We start from the raw sequence: 8244 nt of genomic DNA on the forward strand, positions 1-8244 counted from the left end.
GACAATGTGACCTCATGAGCATCACATGTGTGGAGGAGGTCTTCCAACTGAGTGATCTCATGTCTTCGGTGATTTTATGTGAAAGTGTGTTGTTGGAACGGGCTTCGGGCTCACTCATGAGAAGGGTTGGTTAGCACAATAGTGGACGGCCCCATCGATGATGGTTGGAGCTCGACCCTTCAGCTTTGGAATGCAAAATCCTAGATCCAAAAACATTTTCTGGTCTGTTTCTAGCTTGTGATTGCTAGAGGCTGAATATGTGGACTTTTATGCATACTTAAGCAATAAGTGTATCCTTTGATATACTCAGATGTACAACATAAGAAGTTCAATGAATGTATCTTTGTTGGTAGTGTCCTAGTTTGTGCATGTGGAAAGTGTGGTAAAGTTTTAAAAGTAGAAAGTGTAATTTTTGGATTGCAGGATGTTGACATTATTGTTATTTTGGAGCAATTGCATGCTACTAGGGCTACAACAAAAGAAATGGAAACAAGAATGCAAAAGTTGCAAGTCCTGGTGGGCCAAACCATAATAATATCTTGCCTTGCAATGCTTTCTTCCACGACCACTAGAATATCACAAATGAGAACCGACTCAAAGGTAATGTTTCTTTCTTACCGATACATTATTTCTAACCAGTGCCTCCAACACTGGAGGAGAAGCATACTTGCGGCTCTAAACACTAGATATGATTAAAGCGATGGGGGAGGGACACGCTCCCTACAAGATTATTTAAATGTGGAGAAAGCTATGCCAACTTGACATCATACATTGTATGGCTTTTTATTTTTTTGATGGACACTGCATACCATGCACGATTCACGTCCCTTTGCATCTCAAAAACTTATCATTTACAACTCTTTCGATTGATTTTTTTATAACTCGAGCTTTTATCGGTGTTGCGAGGGCATTGAGGTCTAGGAGCAGATGTGAGAAGCGATATTACAAAGTCCGGTGTGGAAGCTAGGGCACGTTACAAAAGTTACATCAATAACTTGCTCTACATATATATATAAAATTGAAAGAAACAAGTGATAAGATCACAAGGCCTACCCTTAAGAGGAGAATGGAAGGTTAACACCATTGCAATCTTGTCAACCTTGCCATATTGTGCCCTTGGCTAGCTACAGTTGCAGGTGTATTGAGGTGGGGGGGAGCAATGAGAGATCAGAGGTAGTTGAGGGTATTGATAGGCGAACTGCCTACAGATTCCAGAAGTTTTTGGGCAAGGGGCAACGTGGAAATTGTTATAAAAAACCGGAGGTCCAACCGAGCAAGCATTCTACAATGCACATGAACACATTGCACAACTAAGTTTGAGACCTTCAACAAGGGAGGCCCCTTCAGTAGCTATACAAGCCACTATGATAGTGCTAATCATATATACTCAAGGTTGAGGCACAAGATCCAGTAAGTGTGTCGAGAAAAATCAATGCTTTGACGAGAAAAATCAGACAGATTGCAACTGGAGGAGAGAGAGGGGGGAGAGAGACAACGCATGCACATGAGAGAGAGAGAGAGAGAGAGAGAGAGAGAGAGAGAGAGAGAGAGAGAGAGAGAGAGAGAGAGAGAGAGAGAGAGAGAGAGAGAGAGAGAGAGAGAGATGATTCGATTCGAGCACGAATCGACACACAAGTTATGTTGTAAGACAAAGTTCTAGTGCAAATGCAAGACCTTTCTGATGCTCCAAGATTCGCTGCAAATATGGCAATTATGTCTCTTAATTAGTGATGAAACTTTCTGAAGCCAAAGACATTTTGGCAACTAGCAAAAACACAATTTTACGTTCTTTTGTACAGCCTATCTACTTTCCTTCAGTACACTTTGCATCGAGAAAAGTGGGGCCGGAATCTATAGAGCATCGCCTACGAGTGGTATGGGCCCCTGCATTCACAAATTACTGGGGCTAATGTAGATGTCGAAGGCGTTGCATAAATGCACAAAGTTGGGCAGACCGCTACGGCCCCAGCACCACCAGTGGAGAGAGGGCTCTGTAGTGAGTGGCCCGCAATGAGGAGGAAGAGGGAGGGTTCTCGGTTGATGGGAGCGGAAGAGGAGAGGGTAGTCCTTGGATGCACCATAAAAATTGTGATGCGGCTAACGGCCCCAGCACCATCGGTGAGGGAGAGGGCTCTGTAGTGAGTGGCCCGCAATGAGGAGGAAGAGGGAGGGGTTCTCTGCTGATAGGAGTGAAAGAGGAGAGGGTAGTCCTTGGAAGCACTATGAAATTTGTGATGCCGATAACCATGTTCTATGGGCAGCATGCGCCCATGTGGAAGCTCTACACTACAGATAGCTCTAGCACATCTAGCCGAGCGGCCAGTCTCCAGCCATGAAACAATTCTTGGAGAATCTTCCACTGTGGGCTGCCAATCTTGAGCACAACAGCTCCGGCCAGAGCCCTCGACGAGCTTGTTTACTGAAAAGCCCTGCTTTGATTGGATGGGAACGAGCCATTGGCTATGGCTGGAAGAGGTGGGGTGTGGGCTACACCGGCCAGCCAGCCAGTTGCCGGCCAAAAAGGGAGCTGTACACGTAAGCTCATGCCCCTGTTAGATGCTCTTTGGCTGGTCGGCCGCCTTAGATGTGCTCGTGCTAAGAGGCATTACGATGAAGGACCCAATCATCCACACCATTGATGATGGTGTCTAGGTGATGGTGCGGGATCTAATAGATGGCCTTAAGCACATTGCTGGCATAGTGGCTCATGGCCACATGGCGATCGACGTCGCTGGAAAAGATCAGCCTCACCCCCTCTACCATTCTCGACGTGTACACTGACAGGGCACCCTTCTTGCTGCCAGTTCGGCTCATGCATAATTTTAGAGTGAAGATCTCGTAAGCCATGCCATTCCATGACACCACTGCAGCCCTACTCATCTCTGTCACCTTTGCAGGTGGGAGAGCTATGTTTTCACTGTACACGATATTGAAGGAAATGTTGACATTAACTGTCACAAAGCTGGTATCCCACCGACCCAAAATTCCAAAGAGGACTTTATGGAGGGGAAAATGTGGGGATGGAGGCCCGCATCTTGCATGCCGTGAACCTGAGCAGTGATTCCATCCACGGCGAAGACAAGAATGTTGTGGCCATGATGGGCCAGGTGGCAATGGACGGTGCTCTGGGTCCCGAGAAAAGGAAGTGGAAGGCCACTTGATGAAGATGGTTCCACGAGGAGAAGAGGCAGTGCAGGTTGCTACAGAACTTCATAAGGGAGATTGAGAAATAGAGGAGGCGCAATGGTAGATGACAGCAAAGCGTGCATGTGGAGGAAGTGCACAGAGCAAGAGCAGGGCAGAAGCTATGGATATGGCTAGCAAGGGAGGGAGCATGGTCTTGCTGGCTACCCACGACGGGCCACAAACAGCTCTTGCTAGAGGGAGGTACTTCGAATGTGCTTTTCCCGCATGCTTGCAGGTTGCCACTTTTACCTCCAATTCAGTTCCTATCTCCCACTTACTGTTGTTATTACCATCGGTTGAATATAACCTCATCGTGAGAGTACATTCATTTTAATCCACTAAGAATGTTTTCTTCCTTCTACATAAGCACTAGAAATATTTTTAGTCCGCAAAGAAAGGAAGGCCAAAAGAAAATCAATATTGTGGATCATTGGGAAAGTGAGCCTTTGCCCTTTGGGAAGGCCAAAAATCGAGGCCACTACTCCCACAACTCGAAAAAAATCTTCCACAACTTTCGATGATTGTTTTATTTATTGAGAGTATCACCCAATTCACCCACCAATAAAGATAGCATTATCTTGTCTTTTAAAGTTTTAGTAATGAGGATCTTCTTTTTCTTTCATCCAATAAAAAAGTTATATAATTGTTTTAAAATAATATTCTCTTTTTCATTAACAAAAAAAAAAACCATCACTAAGGCCAAAAATGATGTTCTAAGTTCACAAACGCATATGATAGAAAGTAAAAGATACTATATGCATAAGATATCATCATCTATATAAAGCCTCAAGAGTAGGCCACGAAATGATTAAAAAATTTACTTAAAACTTTTGCTCTTCAGACATTTTTTCATTATCTCATGAGTGTTTTAATCCATTAAACCATGTACACAATAATTTATCAGGACAAACTAAAGTTTGTTCCAAATATGTCCCTCTAATCTTTTCCCAATTTATTTTTGTAAGAATCTGATAAGATCCTCTTAGGCTTTTGAGGGTGAAAAGGAGGGTTATCGCACGTGCCACAGAGAGAGTGAGTTATGTTAACAAAAAATAAAGTTATTCATCTCCAAAGCCTAAATAACTATAGTTTCACTCGAAAAGCTATAGACAGGATGGCACGTGGAGGAGAGGGAGGGGAGTGGAGAGATCTTTGTGTGTGGAGTCGGTGATTGGCTTGGGCTGCCATACAGCACCGCGCTTCGCCTCTGCCTTGCCTTTCTCTTTGTCGGGTTCATCTGCCGGTGAGGCCATGAGTGTAGGCGATGGTGGATAAGGACGGATGGCAGTGAGAGAGAAGGAGATTATCTTCTTTCTTTCTCTCTCTCTCTCTCTCTCTCTCTCTCTCTCTCTCTCTCTCTCTCTCTCTCTCTCTCTCTCTCGTCATCTGCAGGGGAGGCCATGTGTGAGCGCCAAGGAAACAGATAAAGAGGGATGCAGTGAGCGGAGGATCTGCATGGGAGTATCAACGGTAGGACTAAGGCAAGCGAGGGAGGTGAATTGTTCGAAGCATGCAGTAAGTGCGCGTGCTACAGGACAACCCCAATTGGGCGGACAAAGGAGGAGGGCCGAGGTGCAAGATGGCGTGGACTCTGTGTGTCTGCTCGAACCATGGAGATTTTCAGGTGGCCGGGTAGGGAATGAGGAGCAATGGCATGTGTGCATCGCATTAGGCTTTTAGGAATTTAGGGTCGATGGAATCTTCAACGTTAATTAATTAATAAAACGGTGAATAGACCCAGTATGCAGTACATTTGTAAACAAGGTCGTCTAAAGTAGATGAGGGCACTGCCCATAGTGGAGAGAGAGAGAGACAGAGAGAGAGAGAGATCGAGAGAGAGAGAGAGAGCACACCCACGGCAGTTGAGAACATCTTTTTCTCTGGGATGCTGAGCGAAAACAATGCAGAAACCGCAACTCTCAGTCTTGACGCCCACAAGCCCTAACCGAAATAGCACTGAGTGAAAACAGTGCAGAAACCCCAACTCTCAGTCTCGACGCCCACAAGCCCCAACCGAAATAGCAAGTCGTCCACCTAAAAAAAAAAAACCCTCCATGGCAAATCGTCATTGGTGAAAGCTCCTATGGCCATGGGAACAAATTTCCTCCCCTTAACAAAGAATGAAAAATGTTTCCAACATTTAAATTTAAATCTGTTTAAATCATCGAACAATCAAGGCACACATGTTTCTTATTCCCCAAAAGCAAATGGTTTTAGTAGGGCCTGCCGCCTAAGCCACGAAGGCGTGAAAGCTCTGTCTTCTTTCGAGCCTCTCAAGCAGTGATAGGATTTGAAGGGCTACCCCGAATGTCTAATGACAGGCACGTGCAGCTTATGCCCTTCTACAATGAAGGGCAAATTTTACAATTGCCCTTCTAATGAACAAAAGGAAAATTTTGCACCCTTCTTCATAAAAATTCCAAGAAAACTAATATTTTACTCATTGTATACTCCCATACATTAATATTTCACTTATCTACACTCTTCCATGCATTTTAACCATCCTTTTAGTATAGCTTTGACAAAGTTCATTATTTAAACAACGTATTCTCAAACCACAGTCCACGGACCACAACTTGGTAAATTTTTGAAATTACATAGATATAGAGCAAATGAAACCAATGACATAATGAATATGAATTCATTTTTATCATTAAAGTACAAAATTGGAGAATAAAAACTGCCTTGAAATAAGATTAAAAGTCCTTCTATACCAAGACAATGCAAAAGAGCCCTCGATACAAAATCATATCGCTTGGCTGAATATCTAAGCAAATAAAATTCCATAGTAACAATCAATTTGTTTCCAAGCTTGCTATCCTTCGCTTCCTCATAGATTTCCACATATCAAAGCATTCTTCCCACAATACATCTTGAGGCCAGGAAGCCTTCGGAGTATTGAGTCCAACAAACATTGCTAAGCCCAATGATGCAAGAGACAATCTATTACGAGACTTGTTTTTTATCTTATTCAATTTTGAGAAGCCTCTTTCATAGGCAACTGATGAAAGTGGAAGTAAAAGCAGAGATCTCCATAATTTCATGGTCTATGGAAAAGAAACCTCCCATTCTTCATGGTTGCAACAATCTTGCCAAGCTGAATGCATACTCTTACCTTTGAAGCAGTTACGAATTCCTGTGATAAAAGATCTGCGTTCTCCTTTGCATTCTTCTTCATTAATGAAAGAGTTGGCTCCTTTTCCAAACTGTTTGCACAATACATCTAGCCACCTTATCGTAAATAAATCTAGTTTCTGCAAGTCTTGATCATAATCCTTTGGGCTAAAGTACTTTGCAGCTTCAAAGAGATCAAAATCAACCTTAAAACGATTTGACAATGAATCCACCAGGCCTTTGATGTACATAATTGCCATGTAAGCCAGATTATTTACCACCCCGTGCAAAGTTTCATGTGGATCAAGAACATCCTCGTCACACATAGGGCCAAGATGTAGTTGATGAGAATGTGAATTTCCTGAGGAATCAATGTAATCAATGATGCCATGTTGATTTATCGCCTTTGTCAAAAAAAGTTGAGTGTACATGGCCTCACACCCAAATACATTCCCTAGAAAAGCCATTTGCAAAGACTCTATAGAAGACTTCAAATGGTTACCGAGAGCAGAAATATCAATGTGATCCTCTTGAAGTTTACAACTCAAGACATTGAGCTCTCCAAGGACATCTGCAAAGAAGTGTGAAAGGAACTGTATTTTGTAGTTTGTGAGGTATGCATACAAGTCCGCTTCTTCTGCCTTCAAGACAATCAATAAAGCCGGCATTAAGCGCACTACCCTTATCATAACTTGCCCTTTTGAGAGCCATCGAACATCATGCATTTTTAACAACTTCAGTTTTCCATTGCGACCAAGATTGAAGTCCTTTACAACTTCTGCCAATGATAGATGTCGCTTTGCGGATCTGGAAGCCCATTCATATAACTTTCTGGCCACTTTGTCCACAAATTTGAATTCCTTGTATAATTTGAATGCATCACCTGCAGCTAAAGACTCCCTATGTGCAACACAATGAAAACTCAAAAGATGCGGCACAACCTTCTTCAATCTTGAAACCACACCATTATTAGCACCTATCATAACACTGGCACCATCAGTTGCAATGCCTATCATTTTATGCAATGGCAGCTTCATTTTGTCCAGAAATGCTATCAAGGTAGAATACAAGCTTTCAGCTTGAGCATTTTTGACATGCAACAAATCCACAATGACGTGCATATACAGCTATCGCCATTTTCCCGCATATAAGTAACATAAAGAATCATGTATTGTTGAGTGCTTACATCTGTACTCTCATCAATCTGCAAAGAATAAAAGGGACTAGCAACAATTTCCTCTTTTAATTTGTCCCAATAGACCTGTTTGATGGCATTTGCAAACTCTTTTCCTGCACTTGTGCTCGTATAAGCTGAATATTCACTTGCAATTGGCATATTTGGTGTCCGCATGAAACGCTGGAAATTGCAAAGCTTTGAAAAGTCATCAAAAGGCAAATTTCTACGAACCACAAACCACAAAGTTTGCATGACTGAGATTATTCTTTCTCTCTCCTCATCTGTTAGCACTTCAATGTGTTTCTCTATGGGAATTGTGGTTTTTTTAGTGTGAGCATTCCATATTGCCTTCGCATCTGAATGCGGACCTGACGTCACATGCTCATCTAATGCAGACCTTTGCAAGGTTGAAGATCCTTCTCCACTAGATTGAGTCTTTTTATGTGCAAAGATGCACCACCTACATTTGACTCTCTCTTTTCCCTCATTATCAACTATTGGAAAAGCCCAAGGATGAGGTATCCTCCAGCTTTCTATCCATCGTCAAGCATACGTCTTTTTGCTTGAGCTACCTTCAGCTTCAGTGTTACCTAAAGCTGTAGTAGCTGCCTCACCAGCCTCTTTGTCAAGAGAGAGTTTAGGATCATGCAAGCCAAGGACTTCTTGAATGGTCCTCTGCTTTTTATTTTTCTTAGGTCGTCCAAGAGGAGCCATCTACCAATAAATTTCAAAAACATAGCATAAACTATCTTTGCGACTACAAAAGA

At 42.8% G+C, this 8244-nt stretch overlaps 1 pseudogene; it reads right to left on the reverse strand.

The window, feature by feature from the left end:
- Nucleotides 1-5981: 5981 nt before the first annotated feature.
- On the reverse strand, nucleotides 5982-7729 carry LOC147436505 (uncharacterized; annotated as a pseudogene).
- Between the last annotated feature and the right edge of the window lie 515 nt (nucleotides 7730-8244).

The sequence above is a fragment of the Adiantum capillus-veneris genome, chromosome 18, assembly GCF_014529385.1.
Source record: "Adiantum capillus-veneris isolate H3 chromosome 18, ASM1452938v2, whole genome shotgun sequence".
In the NCBI taxonomy this organism is placed as follows: domain Eukaryota; kingdom Viridiplantae; phylum Streptophyta; class Polypodiopsida; order Polypodiales; family Pteridaceae; genus Adiantum; species Adiantum capillus-veneris.